The 21,337-nt window shown below is 34.4% G+C and overlaps 1 pseudogene; it reads right to left on the reverse strand.

Moving 5' to 3' along the window:
• Nucleotides 1-1,674: 1,674 nt before the first annotated feature.
• LOC141498731 (uncharacterized) overlaps nt 1,675-21,337 on the reverse strand; it is a 76,332-nt pseudogene continuing 56,669 nt past the window's right edge.

The following is a 21,337-nucleotide window of genomic DNA, read 5'->3' on the forward strand; positions in this document are numbered from 1 at the left end:
TCCATTTAAGATAAAAGGGAATGCCACCAAGCTAGTAGGGGACACTGAACACCAAGATATACAGAACGTACAGGAAACTGAGATAACTAAGTACAATTTTACAGTATATGCTTCTAATCCACCGATATGTCTTTATACAGACACCATACTCTCGGATGATACAAGCTTAGATAACACATGTATCAAATTAGAAAGTAAACTTTTTTCATCCTTTTTTTCATCATACACAAGAACTGAAGAATCATATCACCCGTCTAAACATAACCATGTTATCCATCCCACATTCCCTGAATTGCACCCAAGAAACATCACAGGCATACATGCAGCTTGCCTCTTATTATAATGGTACAGTGTCTTTCACTGCCTGCCCTGAAGGAGATGGAGATACCTGGGTTCCAATACATGCTTGCTCTACTGGGGTTCCAACATGTGGCCCTACAATATACGATTCTTCTGTGCACCTACGATTTTGGGATTATATCTCCTCTACGAAGAAATACAAACAAATAGCAGCTCCTGCACCAGTTGCCTTTCCCCTGGGGACTGCCCATCCACATTTGTGGCGATTGGGTCTACCATTTGCACCAATAAATGCTTCCATCCGCATATTCCCCTGTAAACAAGGTACATCCTGCTCAGATTTTACATTTGGAACATGGCGTACTATTTTTGGCAATTTGAATTCGACCTGCCATGATACTCAAGGACATACTGACAAGTTATGTTATCGATTCATAGCTGAGACTCGTGCACCTCCCGACTATGCTTTCCTCCTTTGTCATACCAAAAACGCATCCATTGAAAAACATGATCAACAACATGCAGGTCTTCAACCTTACCGCATTTCTTGTCCTAATGCCATAGTCACTGACACTTTAACTTCTCGGCATCATGGTCGTGCAATATTTATCTTGAAATGCCAAAAATATCAACTTGTACCGGTAAAAGCTAACAACCATGGGCACAACATCCTATAGATGAGTTGTGGAATGAACTTCGTGGGAATCTTCCTTCAATTCCATTGCAAAAGCGTGAGGTGATTGATCTTGCTTTCAATATCATAAACTTTGCTTTCTCACTTTATGAGGAATTCCGAATTCAGGATCTTTACCAACGACAAGGATATTTGGCATCTGTATTGCAGAACTTCTTGGCCCAGCAATCATCCATGTGGACCACCCAAAATCATATAAATTGGGCACTTCAAAAGGAAATAGATGCTTTGGCCCCTGTAGTAGTTTACATTGGGAATGAGCTTGCTTACCATGAATTGATAACCCAAATTCCTTGTCACTATAGATATAAACCATTGTGTGTCACTCCATTACAGGTAAATCTTACCAACTCTTCTTTTGTTGGTTCATGGCTTCGGATACAGGCTGCATTACAGGGTGCACTACTATCTCATAATGCTTCATCAGACATTCATCAGTTAGCCTTATTGCTTCAAGAACTGAGAAATATTTCGACTGATTTTTCGAATCATCAAACTGCTGCCTTTAATATTGCTAATTATCTCAAGCATTGACAATTTTTACAGTGGTTATTCAGCTGGATAGGTCCTGTTGCCATATTATTTCTCCTTTGTATTTTTGGCCCCTGCTTGATACGGTTTTTAATATCCCTAATGAAGACTGCCTTGATCAACATCAAGGCAGATACCATGTCTCTTATTCATCGCACTCCTCGTTCAGCACCAATATAAATATTTATTATCCACCATTTTGCATCTCCTCTTTCCTGGTGAAAGCGACTGCAGGCAGCGCTTTCTCTAAGGATTGAGGCCTTCTGCCAGAACTGCCCTATGTTACTGCAAAATAGAAAGAAGAATGCACATCACCAGTGCTTGTACTTATAACTACATTTTTTGTGTGCTAGAATAGTTAAAATTATATTTTATAGAGTTATTTAAGAATACATTCAAATTTTAAATTAATTGGTTACTTAAAAATTCTTAATAAATTTATATAAGAGGTTGCTCAAGACATTCTAATTGATTCTAAAAGTTATTTTTTCTTGACTGGTCTTAATTGGTTCATTAAAAAACATAATAATATGTGTAGTTAAACTTCAATGAGACATTTTCACATCTCTCTACTGGCCTGGAGGGATAGGAAAATGTTCCTATATTCTGGGATTGATGCCGGCCAGGGCATCAATCACAGCTTGGTTAAAAATGATTGTTTTCTGTGAGTTCATACATATGTCTGTGTATGTATGCTTAATTCAGATCTGAAATAATTTTATTATTATAGGATATTAAGACTATGATTATTTCTATCCTGCCTCTTTTGCTACATATGCTTGCTGCAAAAATATGCTATCAAAGGCTGATCCTCGTGCTCTTCTCCAGAATCCCAGAGAACGACCAAAGATGGACACTACCCCTGTCTAAACAAAAAGGGGGAATTGCTCTGGACCCAGCTCTGGACCTTGGCCACCTATGGGTTAGGAGATGCCTGGGGGTGTGAACCCGCCCACATGGGTGCTGGGAACGCCCCAGTAACAGGAGTGGCTCCGCCCATGAGGGAGGAACAGGGGAGGAGCTCGGGGGAGGAGCAGAAGACTATATAAGGGATGGGACTGGGGAAGAGGAGAGCCATTTTTTGCTGCTATGTAAGCAATAAAGACCTGCTTGTTAGACTGCAACCGGGTGTTCTGTCCAGTTATTGCCCTCCTTCCCCAAAGGAGGGTCCGTGCATCCGAAGACCGACGGGTCCGTGACGTCCGAAGACCGGGGAAAGGTATGTATCCAGGCGAAGGCTCGGGATAGGTCCCCGAGCACTCACTGATGTAGTTTTTTTAGTAGTTTGATTGGTATGGCAATGACTGAATAAGTAATTTAATTTGAGTAGAATTGCCATTTTTATTGTATTAGGTTGACATAACCATAGGCATTTGTCATTGTTCCAATTATATAGAACTGACTTTATTTGGGTGAAGAGAGCTTAACAATTATGGTCATACAATTTTGGGATTTGTCTGGGGAGGTAGATTCCTAGGTATTTAGTGCTATTTACAGTTAATTTAAATGGAATTTCTCTTTCTATCTTTTGTTCTTGGGCTTTGTTGTTCATATATAGAAATGCTGATGAATTATGTGGGGTTTATTATATATGCTGCTACTTTGATGAATTTCTTAATTGTTTCAAGGAGTTTTTTACATGATTTTCTTGGGTTCTCTAGGAATACCATAAAATCATCTTCAAAGAGTGAAAGTTTTGCTTCCTTATTACCTATTCTGATTCCTTCAGTTTCTTTTTCTTCTCTTATTGCTACTGCTAGAGTTTCTAATACTATATTGACTATTAATGGGGATAGCAGGCATCCTTTTTTCATCCATTAATTTAATGGAAACACTACAAATTTATTCCCATTAAATATAATATTTGTTGATGTTTTAGATAGCTAATATTTTTTATTTTAAGGAAAACTCCATTTATTGCAATACTTTCTAGTGTTTTTAAAAGGAATAGATGTTGCATTTATCAAAGACTTTTTCAGTATCTATTGAGATTATCATATAGTTAGTGTTGCTTGTACTGCTGATATGTTTAATTATTTTGAGTGGTTTCCTAATGTTGAACCAAACCTGCCTGCCTGATCCAACATGACCATGGTGTATTATCCTGGTAATAACTTGCTGTAGTCTCATTGCAAAAATTTCATTTAACATTTTTTCATCAATATTCATTAGGTAGATTTGTCTATAATTTTCTTTTTCTGTTTTTGTTCTTCATGGTTCAGGTATCAGCACCATGTTGGTGTCATAAAAGGAGGTTGGTAGAACTCCTTCCTCTTCTACTTTTTAAAAATAATTTATGTAGAGTAAGAATTAATTGTTCCTTAATGTTTGGTATAGTTCACTTGTAAATCCATCTGGACCTGGAGACATTTTGTTAGGGAGTTTATTGATGGTTTCTTCAGTTTCTTTTTCTGAAATGAGGTTATTTAAGTAATTTATTTCCTCTTCTGTTAATCTACTCTGCATTCAGAATCCATAGGTTCTTCTCTGGAGGTGGATGTCATTTTGTTTAACAGGTCTCTCAGGATAGTCCTTGATCACTGAACTGTTGAGAGAAGTTGCTTCTATAATAGTTGATAACATCACAATGTTGCTGTTAATGTGTACAATGTAATATCTTGGTTCAACTCAAGCATTATCAATTCATGCAAGTCTTTTCATGCCTTTATTTTTGGTTAATTTTTCCCCTCATATGAAAAGGTAATTTATATTATATGAAAAGGTAATTTTCATCATTCATCCATGTGCAAGTTGGTCAGTTCTACATTTTCTCACCACTCTGTCATCCTTCTGCCATCCCCATAAAACTCAACAATGTGGTTGTAGATGTACATTGTTTTCAAGGTATAGCCATAACAGTCATGTGGTGAAAGAGGAATTAGAACTAAGGGAAAAACAGCCAAGAGAAAGAAAGAAAAGTTATCCAATTCACATTTATAGTTATGATCACTGACTCTGCATTTCCCTCCATGCTCTCTTTCCCTATTCATGCTTTTCTCTTTTCTTTTCCCTTATTCCTCCTTATCAGTGTTTTGTTTCTGATTGCTGCCTCTAAATTAGCCCTTTTATTCTATCAGTTCTTTTTCACATTCCAATTTCTTTTCTTTTTAAAATTAACTTTTTACCCTCCCTTTTATCTGTCCCATCTTTTCCTTTCTTTCCCATTACTCCCTATTTTTAAGTTTTAAAAACCATTTAGGAATGCATGTATACTCTACTATTCCTTTACTATAATATGTACTCTGTGCTTCATTATGTGGTGTTATTTATTCCCTAATGCTTTTGTCTCCTTGAATAATCCTCTTTTCCATGTCTGAATTTCTGTCTTGTACTCATGCCTTCTATCAAAGCATATTCCTTTTTTTAATTATTATTTTTTCTTTAAGAGAGACTTTAATTATTTTGAGTTTTAAATTTTTCCCCTATTCTTGCTTCCCCTCCCAGAGAAGGCAGTCTGTTAGTCTTTACATTGTTTCCATAGTAGACATTGATCTAAGTTGAATGTGATTCAGAGAGATATCATATCCTTAATGTAGAAAAATAAAGCATAAGAGATAGCAAAATTACATAATAAGATAAAGCTATTTTTTTCTAAATTGAAGGTAATAGTCTTTGGTCTTTGTTCAAACCCCACAATTCCTTCTTTGCATGCAGATAAGCATATTCATTTTATCTATCCTGATAGAAGTATATTTCTCAAGGTTTGATTGATTAATAACTTTCATCACATCTAAATCATAATCAGTGACACAGCTGTCCATGTAACTTCCCCTCAACTGTACCATTAGAAATAAAATTCTCAAGACCCATAAACATTATCAAATTTTAATCATTATATAATCATGTCCTCTTTCCATGTACCCTCCTTCTAACTGTCCAATAGAAATACAAACCTCAAGATTTCAATGTGTGATCATAGCACTGTCAAATTGTACCCACACTCTCTAAGTAAGTTCCTTTTAACTCTCCTAAGGGAAATACACTTTTTCAAGAGTCACAGCTATTCTCTATTCTTGTAGGAATATAGACAGTTTAGTCCTATTGACTAATGTTTTTCTTCTCTCTGTATAGATTTTTACATATCTCTTCAGTCTTGAATTTGAAGATCAATTTTGTTGATCTTTTTATAAGGTAAATTTGAAAGTCCTCTGTTTCATTGAAAATCTATAAGATTTAATGAACAAGATGCTCTCAGTAAAAAAAAAATAAATTTAAATGAGCAGATGCAATGGGAAATGTACTATATACAGCAATATCAATGTTTTGGGATGATCATCTGTGAAGGACTTACTTTTTCTCCACAATGCTGTGACTCAAGACAACTCTGAAGGACTTATGATAAAGATTACCATTCATCTCAAAGACAGAACTGATGATCAATGAATACAGACTGAGGCATGCTTTTTTATGCTTTATTTTTCTTGAAATTTATCTTTTGGGGAGGAAGAAATGTTTAATTTTACATGACACTGTGGTTATGATTTTGTTGAGTACATTTATACCTACATCTAATAAGGTACTTTTTCAATGAATGGATTTGGATTGTGAGGGAGAGAATTCTGAACTCAAGTTTTTAAAGGTGATTGAAACTTGTTTTGGCTTGTAACCTGGGGAAAAAAGGAAAATAGAATCTAAAAGAATCTCCTGAGAAATGGACTTCAAATGGCAAATATCCTAGAATCCATAACTTATTTTAGAGATATTCTGAGCTGGCAATAATATTTTTATACATGAAATTAAAAAATGCATGGTTTGCTAAGCACTTAGAAGAGAAATTGGTTAGTTTCAGAACCTTTCTTTTGATAAGATTCTTTTAATAATGAACCAATAAAAAGCACACATGTTGTTTCTAGATCCAAGTAGCTTTTGACTTTAGATTTTTAAATCCCAACTTCTTGGGTCCTTGACTATTTTGGATTCCCAAGACCTGGCAAGCATTAGAGTGAATCTGAGAACAATTTATTTCCTAGTTAGGGCATAAGTCCTGCCCTGCTCTGTCCAGGTAATCTGTGGAATGTCTTGTGACCCATAACTTGTGCTAGCTTGAAAAGAAATTGAAATTAAGTTTTATCAGCTAGCTGAGGCTATTGAATTTGCCAGGTCAGAATTGTCAGGACCTTAAGAAGAGAGAAAGGCAGAAGGACAGGGTATGGGAAGGGACATTTTCAGAAACAGGAAGATTTTTGCACTCAAAATATCAGGCCTCAGAGTTGTCATGGAGATGAAAATGAGAGAGCTAGCAGTGTCCATAGAAGAATGAACATCATAGCAAAAAGAATCCTTTGGGCAGAAATCATTAAATTTTGTGGTGTCCTGGAAAATAGGATCAGAAATCATTTGGATGGCAGAGGGTCTCCCAGTAGAAAATCTTGCAACTCAAAATAATTTATTTTCATATATAATATATATACATACATACATATATATATATATAATTTGTGAGAACAAATATTGTCTAATTTTGGTACTAATTTTAAAAACAGTAGGTAGAATTTTTTTGAAGATCAATTACTTTTTCTAATATCATTTTAATTTGACATATGTGATGGATAAGAAAAATAAAGAACCTAAAACAAAACAATAGAAAAAAATACCTTCTGTTTTCAATGAACTTTTAAAGAACTTAAGGAAATTACTGTTAATATTTTGGATAACCAATCACCATCTCCCAAAATCAATATCCCCAATATGGCTAAAGAAATGTAATTCCAAATACTTTTTTCCTTTAGCAAAGAATTCTGTTTCTATGAATATTAATAAAAATGACAATCTAAAATTTTTACAGTAAAGAATCAAGTTTAGGACAAAGTGCTTACAAGTGAGAAGACTTCTGTTTTAAAATCACCATGTCTTTAAGATCCAAGTCTGTTCTAATAATAATCTATTAATTAATAAAAATGACCCCCTGATTCAATTCAGCATATTTAACTATAGAGAAAAATGCTATTTGATTGTCCTAGCAGCACTCAAGAATAAGGGTTCAAGTGGCCTTAATGTAGTAATTTTGGAAATTGTTGATCACATGATCATATAATGACTGCTTAAGAAGATAAATTCTTTCTCTGAGAATACCAAGAGGGAGGGGAAACTTAAGCTGGAATACAGGATCATGGATGTCACTTAGAACCCAGAACATCTGACAGAACTGGACTGCGCATTCTAGAATGTAGGGATATTTAAGGTCCTCAATTTTGGAATATCAGTATTGAGAGTCACTAGAACAGAGCAAGTTGGAGGTGAGGGAGAGTGGATAAAGTACTGGCTCTGGGGTCATCAGAACTTGAGTTCAAATGCAACCTCAGACAATTATTAGAAATGTGATTCACCCTGATTGAGCACAAAATAAAACTATGCAAAACAAAATAATTTATAGGCATAGAATACAATTTTTAAAAGAGTCATATTTTGCTCAACAGAGTATCAGGCCTGAGAGCAATCATGGAAAAAAGGAGAAAAGTAGAAGTATTTGGAAGAAGCTAGATTAGAGGTGGTAGAAACTAAATGGACACACCTGTATTAACTTTAAAGCTTCCATATATCAAACAGAGGATGATCCTGAGAAAATCAATGATGTAGCCTGGAATGGTCCTTAGATTGGAACATAGCATTAATTTTATGATTGATGATCATTTTTACTCATACATAAAATATTGATCTCTTTGAAGGACATGAAGAATGGAGGCAATTTTAGATTTTTTCTCTTTTTTTCTTCATTTTTTAGATGAATTAATTTCTTTCTTCATTTTTTGTTGCACTTTTGTCTACCATTCTTCGTCCCCTCCTCTCTTCCATTCAAAGCAAAAAGTCTGATGAAATGTGTAGATGTTATTTTAAATAATGGGTGGATCAAACAGCAAATAATATAAATGATCAATAATTATATCCAAGAAAATGATAATATCAAGACATCTTACCAAACTTCATGGGATGCAACCAAGGCAGTTTTGAGGGGAAACTTTAAAATCTCTAAATGCCTATATGAATAAAATAGAGAAAGAAGAGCTCAGTGAATTGGGTATGCAACTAAAAAAAGCTAGAAAAAGAATGAATTAATCATCCCCAATTAAATACCAAATTATAAATTCAGAAAACCAAGGGAGAGATTAATAAAATTGAAAGCAAGAAAAATATTGACCTGATCTCATAAATAAAACTAAGAGTTGGTTTTATGAAAAAGTCAATAAAATAGACAAACCTTTATTTAATCTGATTTAAAAAAAACAGACAGAAGATAACCAAATTACCAGTATCAAAAATGAAAAGGGTGAACTAATGACCAAAAGAGGTGGAAATTGAAGAGATAATTCAGAGCTACTTGGCCAAACTGTATGCCAATATGTGAAATGGATAAATATTTACAAAAATACAAAATTCCCAGATTAACAGAAGAGGAAATAAATTACTTACATAACCCCATTTCAGAAAAAGAAATTGAAGAAACCATCAATAAAATCCCTAAGAAAAAAGTCTACAGATCCAGATGGATTTAGAAGTGAATTCTACCAAACATTCAAGGAGAAATTAATTCCTATTCTATATAGAGTATTTTTCAAAATGTTAGAGGATAGAGTTCTGCCAAACTCCTTTTATGACACCAACTGGTGCTGATACCTAAAACAGAAAGAATCAAAAACAAAGAAAATTATAAAACAATCTCCCTAATGAATATTGATGCAAAAAATCTGAATTAAAATTTTAGCAATGAGACTACAGCAAGTTATTACCAGGATAATACACCATGATCAGGTTGGATTTATATCAGGAAGGCGGGGATGTTTCAACAGTGAAAAAACATATCAATAGAAAAACCAACTGAAATCATATCTCAATAGATGCTGAAAAAGCCTTTGATTAATACAACATCCATTCCTTTTAAAAACACTAGAAAGTTTAGGAGTAAATGGAATTTTCCTTAAAAATATTGAATAGTATCTATCTAAAAACCATCAACAAATAATTATATTTGATCAGAATAATGTCAGAGTATTTTCAATAAAATCAGGAGTGAAACAAAGATGCCACCATTACTATCCAATATAGTATTAGAAATGCTAGCAGAAGCAATAAAAGAAGAAAAAGAAATTAAAGGAATCAGCATTGATAATGAGGAAGTAAAACATTTACTCTTTGCAGATGATATGATGGTATACCTAGAGAATCTGTGAAAATCATCTAAACAAATCCTTGAAACAATTAACAAATTCAACAAGGTGTCAGGATATAAAATAAACCCACATAAATCATCAACATTTCGATATATGAAGAATAAAACTCAAGAGCAAGAGATAGAAAGAGAAATTCAATTTAAAATAACTATAGACAACTTTAAATTCCTGGGAATCTCCCTCCTAAGACAAATGCAGAAACTGAATGAACACAATTATAAAGCACTCCTCACCCAAATAAAGTCAGATCTAAATAATTTGGAAAATGTCAAATCTCATGTTTGGATTGAGCTAATATAATAAAAATGACAATTCTACTCAGAAGGATTGAGAATTGACAATGAGGAAGCAAAACGTTTACTCTTTGCAGGTGATATGATGGTATCTCAAGAGAACCTGTGAAAATCATTTAAAAAATACTTGAAACAATGAAAAAATTCATTAAAGTAGAAGGATATGAAATTAATCCACATAAATCATCAGTATTTCTATATATGTATAACAAAGCCCAAGAGCAAGAGAAATTCCATTTAAAATAACTAGAGACAACATTAAATTCCTGGTAATCTCCCTCCTGTTTGTGAAGATTCTTTCTCAGCTTTCTGCTTTTTCTTCTAATTTTAGCAACATTGATTTTATTAGTGCAAAACCTTTTTAACTTAATATAGTCAAAATCACTTATTTTGCATTTTATAATCTGCCCTAATTCCTGTTTGGTCTTAAATTTATCCCTTTTCCATAGATCAGATAGAGTATTTTTAGGCTTATTAATTTATCTTTATGCAGAAACTGTGTGAACACAATTATAAAGCACTCTTCTCCCAAAAAAAGTCAGTTCTAAATAATTGGAAAAATGTCAATGCTCATGTTTGGTCAAGCTAATATAATAAAAATGACAATTCTACCCAAATTAAATGGCTTATTCAGTCAGTGCCATACCAATCAAACTACGAAATAACTACTTTACCAAACTAGAAAAAATCGCAACAAAATTCATCTGGAGCAACAAAATGGCAAGCATAGCAATGGAACTGATAAAAAAATGTAAAGGTACATGGCCTAGCTCTATGAGATCTAAGACTATACTATAAAGTAGTAAATATCAACACTTCTTGGTACTCTGGTATTGGTTAAGAAATAGAATAATGGATCAGAGAATGTGGGAGAGGTTTAAAAGATCTGCACTAAATGACTACAGCAATCTTCTATTTGACAAACCCAAAGACATCAGCCTCTGGGATAAGAACTCACCATTTGAAAAAAATTGTAGGGAAAAGTGGAAAATGGTATGGTAAAAACTAGGCATAGATCCCCATCTCACACTGTATACCAAAATAAGGTCAAAATTGAGTAGAAGATTTAGACATAAAGAGCAATACCAAAGATAAATTAATAGACCAAAAAATACTCTGTCTATCTGATGTATGGAAAAGGGATAAATTTATGACCAAACAGGAATTAGGGCAGATTATAAAATGCAAAATAAGTGATTTTGACTATATTAAGGTAAAAAGCTTTTGCACTTATAAAAGCAATGCTGTCAAAGTTAGAAGAAAAGCAAAAAGTTGAGAAACAATCTTCACAAACAGGAGTTTTGATAAACATCTCATTTCTATAATATATAGAGATTTGCATCAAATGTATAATAACACAAATCATTCCCCCATTCATAATTGATGAAAGGATATGAACAGACAGTTTTCAAATGAAGAAATTAAAGTTATACATAACATATGAAAAAATGCTCCAAATCACTACTGATTAGAGAAATGCAAATTAAAACAATAAGGTATCATCTCATACCTATTAGATTAGCCACCATGAAAAATGGGAAGATGATCAGTGTTGGAGAGGTTGTGGGAGGATTAGGACATTGATGCATTGCTGGTGGAGTTTTGAATAGATTGAACCTTTCTGGAGAGCAATATGGAACTATGTATAAAGAACAATTATATTAGTCATACTCTTTGACCCAGAAATTCCAATTATAAGTCTATATCCAGAAGAAATTTTTAAAAATGGGAAAAGTTTTTATGGTCCAAAATATCCATAGCAGCGCTTTTTATTGTGGCAAAAAATTGGAAATTGAGGGGCTGTCCATCAATTGGGGAATGGCTAAAAAAGTTATGGTACATAAATATTATGGAATACTATTGTTATATAAGAAACCATAAATTGTCAGCTCTATGGAAGCATGGAATAATATATGGGTTCCGATGCTGAGAGAAGGGAGTAGATCCAAGAGAACAACGTATACATCAACAGCAACAATATGAGATGAATAAACTTGTTGGAAGCAGCTCCTCCCAGCAGCCCAGAGAGCTAGGACAGCTGTATTTGACTGGTTATGGACTAAATTATCCCTAACCAGAGGAAGAAAAGCAAAACAAAAGTAAAACACACAGAAAAAACAGAAACCCTTCCAAATCTGATGAACTTTATAAAAATATCTTTTATGTATTTCCTTCCCTTAATCTTAATTCCTCATGCCAAAAATTACTAATTTGTAATCAAGTTTTAAAAAATATGTATGTAAAATGCTAACCTGACAGTTCCCTGCTGAGGGGGAGGGAGGTGGACAGGGAGGGTGGAGGAAAATTTTGAAACTTGGAAATATACATGTATATTTGATTGAAAATAAATAAATTATTAAAAAGAAATTTGTAGATGTACATTTGTTTGTAACATTTTTACTTGTTAATCATTTTGTGTAAGAGGCATTTGGACTAAGGGAAATGAAAGAAACCCACAAAGGAAAAGAATAAGAAAAAGTTTTTGAGAATGTGAACATAGTATAAATTCAGATTCTGTAAATTTCCATGCCTTTTTTAATTTAGTGAAGAAAGATACTGATATGAAGATTTATTCTATTGAATGTAGGGTCTCATCCTCCCATGCCCCACAAGAAAAATTATAATATGAGTGATGAACTTTATGTTTTAAAATCAGGATTTCTGTAATATAAAAACAGGATATCCTGTTCAATGTCATAAAAATGATAACAACTGTTTAAAAATTAAAAAAATACTTTATAGTTCATTGAATAGTAAAACTTTAAAATAGATAATGTCCTAACTTGGAAGGGCCTTAGAACATTGAAGATTTTGGCTTTCAGGGTGGCTAGGTTGCTCAGTGGATAGAGCACCAGTCCTGGAGTCAGGAGTACCTGAGTTCATATCTGGTCTCAGACATTTAATAATTACCTAGCTGTGTGGCCTTGGACAAGCCACTTAACCCCATTGCCTTGAAAAAACCTTAAAAACAGATTATGGCTTTCACTTATATTTCAGGGAGCTATGCTGGAGGTGACGGAGTTTAAATTCTAGAATTTTCTTGTTCAGAATCAATTCCTCTTTCTGCAGGTCCTGATTTTGTATGGAAAGTGAAGTCAAAGTAGTAGATCAAGGAAGACCCTTACAACCTTGCAGATATAAGCTAGAAGGAAATAGTTAACCCAGGATCATGAAGAAGATGAAGTGAGGAAGCCAGAAAATCAGTTACTAGAAGAAAGAGAGAAGTTGTTCTAAGGGTAATAAAGGAAATTAACAGAAGCAGTGGAATTTGACCACAGAGAATATCAGCAATTAGAAGAGCCATGGTGAAGAGAATGAGAGGGGCAGGAGAACATGGGGAAGGGTATTATTGGAGACAGATGACATCTCTTAGAAGAGCAAAGGACAGAACATGAAGTGTCCTGGAAACTACTGAATGGGACATTGGAAATGACTCTAAGATTAGGCATATTCTATAAATAGTCCTGATAGGGAAAAATCTCAACTATGCCAAGAATTGATTTTCATCTGTAGTCTTAACTCATTAGAAAGTAAGGAGATATAATCAGTGAATACTTATAGTAAACTATTCAGGCTATTAAGTGGGAAGTCAAATACTGAAACTAAAGCTTCAATACTTTGGTGACTCACTGAGAATATGGGACTCATTGGTAAAGACTGATATTGGGAAAGACTGAAGTAAAAAGCAGATAATAGAGGAAGAGATGAATATATAGTATAATGGAACCAATGAAAAGAACTTGAACAGACTTTGATAGAGAGTTGAGGATAGAAGGGAAGTCACTGGAAATACTATTGCCTAAGCTGTCCAGAAGATTGAGAGAAGAGTAAATGATGAAAAAAGAATAAATACTCTTAGTAAGTTCAAATACTGGATATCACAACTTAACTTAGAAAATAATAGCATGGTACATTTATCATCTGATATCATTCAATGATTTAAGTATAAATTATATATTCATAGTTCATTAATAAAGCAAAGAGCAAAAAAAAAATAGAAGAAATCAGGTTAAAAACTGTGAACCAAATTGAAATAGATCTGCTAATAAGTTTTGGTGGCATTATTGTGTATTTTTTGCCTAGCAGAAAACAAAATACAAAAAACAAATTTCACAAAATGTGGACATGAGAACAGATGCAATTGAATGTATTCTTCTGTGAATACTCAGAAAAATTGGCTTAATAAAATATTTTGTGACATAAATGGTGTTAATCATAGAGAACACATTATGCAAAAAATGTTTATTTTGAACACTTCATCTCACTGGTATGACCCAAATATGATGTGAAAATTATTCAATTATTCAAAAATTGAAATAAATCTTAGCACTAATTAAGAATGATATAGTTTATAACCAAAAACATCGTATCTTAGCAAGTCCCTTTAGCCCTCATGGCTTATGATTTCTGGTACATTTAAGGCAGAAATATTGTAATCAGTAGAAAGCAGAGATACAGAATGTCTGGACTAGCAGTCAAATCATCCCTCAAAATACAGCATTGGGGACTGCCAAGGAAAATCAAAAAATGTTATCATTGAGGGTACTATGTCAAAGTCTTTGTGTGGGTCAAGGTACATTTGAAGAAAAGATCATACAAATATAGATATCCACATCCCTTTATTTCCATAACTAAGGAGGAAAATGAAAACAGACTAAGGACTAAATAGAACCATGGATTTGTATAGCAAATTAGCATATATGAAGTGTGTGTGCACTGTATTAGTTACGCAATGAAACAAAGAAAAATCCTAAAAGGTACAAGGTGGATACAGCCTTCAAATGCAAAATATCAGTTCTTGGTGGTCCCTTTAGACAACTGAAGATCTTTGCTTCCTAAATATTTAAATGGTATGGGGGCTGGGGGGGGCGAGGACATAGGTATGAGAATGGAGAATATACTATCGAAGAGTCTATGTCTAAATGTCCATCTATTGAGTGTATAACTTTGAAAGAATATTTAAAGAGGAATGCCTTATGAAATATAGAATATATGAACTCAAAGGAAATTTTAACCTAGGATCATCAGCTGGATGAGCTTGCAGAATCTTCCAAGCTAGAGAAAGGCATAGAAGTCATAGAGAAGAAAAAGGGGGGAGATGTTCAATATCTAGGAATGTAGATTTTCAGATATAGAAAGGCTTGGGCACAGAGTGCCAGGCTGGGGGGGTGCAATAGAATTGAAAATGAGAGAATTTTAACTGTTCATACAAGACAAGACGTCATAGCAAAGAGAGCCCTTAGGACAGTAAAGGTCAGATCTAGCAATGTCCAGTTTATGCTATAATGAGTAGTTGAAAGAACAGAAATTAACTGCTGAGAAAGGACCTTCCAATACAAAATATTATATACATTTCAAGGATTTCTTCATATATATTATTAGCAAACAAAATATTATTTTCCATTTCTAGATAATGAAAAGAAGAGGATTCATTTGCATTTAAATCCCTCATTTCTTTCAATTACATAGAATTAATTCTTGGGAAACTTTTCTTGTCTTTTTTTTTTGCTAGGCAATAGGGTTCAGAGACTTGCCCAGGGTCACACAATGAAGTAAATATCATTGTCTGAGGAAAGATTTGAATTCAGTTTCTCCTGACAAGATATCTCATCTTCTCTCCAGTGTGCCACCTAGTTGCTCTCTTGTGAATCATAAAAAGAAAAAATAAACACTTCTCTTACTACATGTGTAAATATGTTTAGTGAAAGCACATCATTTTTTCGGGTTATATAAGAATTTCTCTGATAAGATAAAAAAATAACACTTTGAAACAAATGAAAGCCAATGACTGATATGATGGTGTCTGTCCTTCTTTCTCAAAGTATACCATCAGCGATGATTCCATGATAAGCATATGCATTCGATTTGAGTCGGGAGGGGGATTGTGCTAAGTCACCGATCTCATTTACTCCTCCAGTGCCATCTGGAACCAGTGATCAGATACAAATCAGGATAACTAGAGAAAGCCCTGAATGCCAGTCAATCAGGGTTAAGTGACTTGCTAGTGAGTACCAAGTGTCTGAGACTGGATACAAATTCCTGTCCTCCTGACTCCGAGGCCAGTGCTGTATCCACGGTGGATTTTCCTTATTCAAGACTGTTATTTGTTTCTTATGATGAATTGAGCAATGCCACCAACGAAGGAGTCAAAAATCAGTTATTTTGGACTTGAACAACTCAGGAATGACCCTGGAGGTGTAAAAGTTCAGAATTATATTTATGATTTCCAAGCTTGGAAAACTGACAGATTAAAATATCTGGAGAGACAGTATCCTCTTCATTTAACCTGGGCAACTTATATTTTTGTAAATATTATTCCATTTTACTTAGCTTGACAAATTTATTGGCATAGAGTTCGGCAAAGTAATTCTGAATTATTACTTTAATTTCCTCCTCATTGTTGGTAAGTTCACTATTTTCATTTATAATGCTAGCAATTTGGTTTTCTTCTTCCTTTGTAAAATCAAATTGACAAGAGGTTTATCAATTTTATTTTTTTATAAAAACAATTCTTTTTTTGCTATTTCAATAGTTTTTTTGCTTTTGCTTTTATTAATTTCACTTTTAATTTTTAGAATTTCTAATTTGTTATTTAATTGGGGGTTTTTAATTTCATCTTTCTCTAATTTTTAGTTGCCTATTTAGTTCATTGATTTCTTCTTTCTCTAATTTATTCACATAAGCATTTAAAGATATATTATTTCTCCTGACAGCCACTTTGATTGAATCCCATAGATCTGAGTTTGTTTAATTATTATCATCAACTAGGATGAAATCATTAATTCTTTCTATAATTTGTTGTTTGATCCACTAATTTTTAAAAAAACCTAAGGTTATTTAATTTCCAATTAGTTTGGGGTCTATATCTCATGGGCCCAATATTGCATATGATTTTTATTGTATTATGGACTGAGAAAGATGTATTCAATATTTCTGCCTTTCTGCAATTGTTCATTGGGATTTTATGCCCTAGTACAAGGTCATTTTTTGTGTAAGTGCCATGTACTGCAGAAAAAAGTATATTCCTTTCTATCCCCATTCAATTTCCTCTATAAGTCTATCAAATCTAGGTTTTCTAACAATCTATTTACCTCCTTAACTTCCTTCTTGTTTAATTTATGATTAGATTTATTGAAATCTAAGAGTGGGAAGTTGAGGTCTCCCACTAGAAGTGTTTTTCTGCCTATGTGTTCCTGTAACTCTTTCAACTTCTCTAAGAATTTGGATGCTATACTATTGAGTTCATACATATTTAGTATTGAAATTACTTTATTGTCTCTAATACCTTTTAGGAGGATGTAGATTCCAAACTTATCTCCTTTAATGATATCTAATTTTGCAGCTCATTTGTCTGAGAGAAGGATTGCTAGGCCTGCTTTTTTTCACATCAGTTGAAGCAAAATATATTTTGCTCCAGCCTTTTACCTTTACTCTATATGCATCTTTCTGCTTCAAATGAGTTTCTTGTAAGCAGCATATTATAGGATTCTGTTTTTTTAATCCACTCTGCTTTTCATTTACATTTTAAGGGAGAGGTCCCCCTATTCACATTCAAAGTTATAATTACTAACCCTTTATTGCTCAACATGCTATCTTCCCTCTGTTTGTTTTTTTCCCTTTTTTCCCCTTTAGCCCTGTTCCCCAGCATTTTGTTTCTGAATACCACCCCCTTCAGTGTGTTTGGCCTTCCATATCAACCCCTCCTTTCTTTTCCCTTTCCCTCTTCCTCTTCTTCCCTTATTTCCTTCTGTTTGTTCCCCTTTTTCTCCCACTCCCTGTCCCCTCCCTCCCCTTTTCCCCTTTTGATACTTGAAAGGTAAGATAAGTTTCTTAACTTACCTCAGTGTTTGTGTAAGTTAACTTTAAGCCAAGTCTGATGAGAGGAAGATTCAAGTGGATTTCAGTACCTCCCTTCTTCCCCTCTATTGAAATAGGTTTTTGTACCTCTTAATGTAATGAGATTTACCACATTCAATCTCCTATATCTGCCCATCTCCTTACTGTCCCTCTTTTTAAAGAGGTATTGTTTTTAAATCATTCTAACTGATTCACAGAAAATTCATGAATGCCCATCACTTCAGGCTAAATATATTCTGTCTAGTAAAGCTACAGTTCTCAAGAATTATGTTAATTTTTCTTCCAAGAGCAGATATAGTCAGTTTCACCTTATTGAATAGCAGTGTTTTAAACCTTTTAAGATGTCTCTTGAGCTGTTTGATGCACAAATTTTCTGATAAACTCTATTTTTTTCATCATGATATGTTGGAAATCTCCCATTTTGTTACATGTCCATCTTTTCCCTTGGAAGAAAAGGCTCAGCTTTGCCAGACAGTGAATTCTTGACTGCATTCCAAGCTCATTTGCTCTTTGCAATATCTCATTCCAAACCCTTTCATCCCTTAATGTTGATGTAACTAGCTCTGGTGCATTACTTACTGTAGCTCATTGGTATCAAATGTTTTTCTTTCTGACTGCTTGCAGGATTTTCTCTTTTATCTGATAGTTCTGGAATTTGCCCACAACATTCTTCAGTGTTTTCATTTTAGGATGTCTTTCCAGACAGGAATGATGTATTTTTTTGATAACTCTTTTGCCCTCTCATTCCATGATATCAGGGCAATTTTCCATCACTAAATCCTGTAATATTAAATACAGGCTTTTTTCCTCTTTAGTGTTTTCAGGAAGACCCATAATTCTCAGGTTGTCCCTTACCAATAGGTTCTCAATTTCAGTGCTTTTGCTCATGTGGTATTTTACTTTCCTTCTGTTGTTTCAATTTTCTGGTTTTGATTAACTGATTCTCGCTGTCTCATCAAGTCATTAGTTTCCACATACTCCATTCTTTTTTTGAAAAGAATTTTCTTCATTTACCTTTTTGCAACTCCTTTTGCAATTGGGGAATTCTATTTTTGAAAGAGTTTTCCATTTCACCAATTGGGGTTTTGAGAGAATTGTTTTTTTTGCATTTGTCCAATTGTATTTTGCACTGATTTCTTTTTTCTTTTTCAACTTGTTAATGTTCTTTCCCAAATTTTCCAATTGATTTTTAAACTCTTTCCTGATCTTCAAGGGAGTGATTTTGTACTGGAGACCAGATCATATTCTCTTCAGAGGTTCTAGGTATCTCTGAGTTAGGGTCTTTTCCTTCTAGGAATTTTTCTATGGACCCTCCTTTGTACTGGCCTTTCTTCATTTTCTTAAGACCTTGTATTTGGGCAGGGCTCATTGACTGAATAATTGGTGTTGAGATTCCTAGAGGCATTACTCACTGGGTTTAGTAATTCCAAGTGGGTTGACCCTGTTGGTTCCTTTCTTTGGAGTGTCTGTGACCTTGATTTGAGTCCTTCTCTCTTGGCCTGGAGGGGATGGTTGAAGCTGTTGAATGTAATTGCTCTCCCTATTCACAGTTGAGGGAGGTCTGCTGCTCACACCTGAGCCTGGGGCAGAGATTGTCTGTAATTGTGTTTGTCTGGGAAGAGGCTTCAGCCAAAATGAACTTATGGACTCTGAGTTCCTCCAGACCCTATGGTCCCAGGTATTGATGTCTGCAACTCTCCTGTACTAGAATTTGCCTTCTGGTCCTGCTGATAAGCTCCACAACCAATGTCTCTGCTCCCCAGTTGTCCCATAAGTCCATGATTGATCAGGGCAATCCCTCTTTCAGCCTCTTAGGCTCTCGCCCTGTCCTGTGCTCCCAGCAGAGTCTGCCCTCTGAGCCTGGGCTCACCGACGATCCCAGAAGACAAAGCTTGAGGTAGATGTTCTTCTCTTAGCATCTCTTTCTGTGTTTTGTCAATCAAATTTCTGTTAAGAGGTTTGTTTCATATTATATAAGAGGGAAAATCAGGAGACTTTAGCACAATGCCTGTCTTCTCCCTGCCATCTTCCCAAAAATGTCATCTTTAGTTATAACAAAATAGTATTTCATTTTAATCACATAAAACAACTTTTTTCAACTGTTCCCCAATGGATGGACATTCCCTTAATTTACATTTCATTGCTCTCAGAAAAGAGTCATTATAAGTACCAGAGATATACAGGTATTCTTGCGCTATCATGGAATCATTGGCAGACCAGTGAACCATAACTTAAATATCTACAGAACTAGAAGTATGTGGGAAAATTTTCTGATAAGGAAGTCCATGGACTTCAAAGGATACATACAGTAAATTTAACCAGGGAAGCTATGCAGCTGGGATCCATCTGAATTGTCATGTCTGAGATAAGTTTTATTATGAAAGTCTGGATTGGGGTGGCTAGGTGGATTGGGATGGCTAGGTGGCGCAGTGCATAGAGCACTGGACATGGAGTCAGCAGTACCTGAGTTCAAATCTGGCCTCAGACCCTTAATAATTACCTAGATGTGTGGCCTTGGGCAAGCCACTTAACCCCATTTGCCTTGCAAAAATCTAAAAAACAAGTCTGGATATTCAACAATAAAATCAAGAGATGACTTTCATGACATTATTGTATGTGTGTGTGTGTGTGTGTGTGTGTGTGTGTGTGTGTGTGTGATTTGTCTCTTCATCCTGGCCCTCAATTAATGTTCAGATGAATACCTCAGTTGTTGTGGGTTATAACTGGTGCTGAAACAGAGGAGGACCTGGAGGGGAATTATTCTTGAAAGGAAAGACACTGTCTGGATATCCTGAAAGTGAGAGAGTGCACTACAAGACAGCAGGTATTGGGGATATATATACAGAGAGTATTAATATGGCACAGGGACAATCTAAGGATAGAGGATATTATTTAAGAGAACTAAAGCAGATGGTCAAAGAAAGAGGTTTGTTGATAACAACAAAGCAAAAGGAAGAATTTATTAAATGTGTACAAAATGGTTGTTCATGCTTTCCAGAAGGAGGAGTGCTGAAAAATGGGAGAATGTGGAAAGATAGATGAGCAAACATTTTTGACAGGAAGGTCAGGAGACATTTCTTTTAGGAGTCTTTTCATTGTTCAATATTTAAAAAACCTGTATGACCACCTTGAGATTTTCTTTTGGCTCAGATTATATTAAAAGTTGATGTAGATGTTCAAACTATTCAGCAGGAATATAAGAGTAAAAAAGAAAAAGAGGAAGAAGAATGGTGCCCTTTACCCCCAACGTCACTTCCTTCTAACCTTAACATCCCACTTTCTACTCCATTATGGTCTAAAGAAGAAAGTGCTTACAAAGATAAGGGGCATATGAATGTTGTTGAAAACACTGCTCAAAAAGTAGTGGATGAAGGAGAGAAGATTCCATAGGACATGAAAGAGTTATTGTTCTCCTTTCCCATATTTGAGAGACATGATCCAAAGAATCCAGGGAATGTTTCTAGAGAATATGATAATCTTAAGGAATTAAAATCAGT

Source organism: Macrotis lagotis, chromosome X (genome assembly GCF_037893015.1).
Source record: "Macrotis lagotis isolate mMagLag1 chromosome X, bilby.v1.9.chrom.fasta, whole genome shotgun sequence".
NCBI lineage: Eukaryota > Metazoa > Chordata > Mammalia > Peramelemorphia > Peramelidae > Macrotis > Macrotis lagotis.